The sequence below is a fragment of the Solanum pennellii genome, chromosome 10, assembly GCF_001406875.1.
Source record: "Solanum pennellii chromosome 10, SPENNV200".
Taxonomy (NCBI): Eukaryota; Viridiplantae; Streptophyta; class Magnoliopsida; order Solanales; family Solanaceae; genus Solanum; species Solanum pennellii.
Window position 1 is genome coordinate 188,352 of NC_028646.1, and position 355 is coordinate 188,706.

A 355-nucleotide genomic window follows, 5' to 3' on the forward strand; every position below is an offset into this window, starting at 1 on the left:
TATGCTCGCTTCGGGGCTCGTTTGACCTTCAAAATGGGTCGTACGTGCCGTTAGGGCCAACCGGCTGCTTAGACAAAGTCTTGAAGGACGTCCACAAAAAAATTTGGCATTTTTGACGTCGGAATCCGGATCACCCAAAAAATGGTTTGCTATAGCACACGAAAATCGTCGAAATAAGGGGTATGCTCGCTTCGGGGCTCATTTGACCTTCATAATGAGTCAGACGGGCCGTGAGGGCCAACCGGATGCATAGACAAGGTCTTGACGGTCGTCCACAAAAAATTTGGCATTTTTGTTGTCAGAATCCGGATCACCCAAAAATGGTTTGTTATAGCACACGAAATCGTCGAAATGA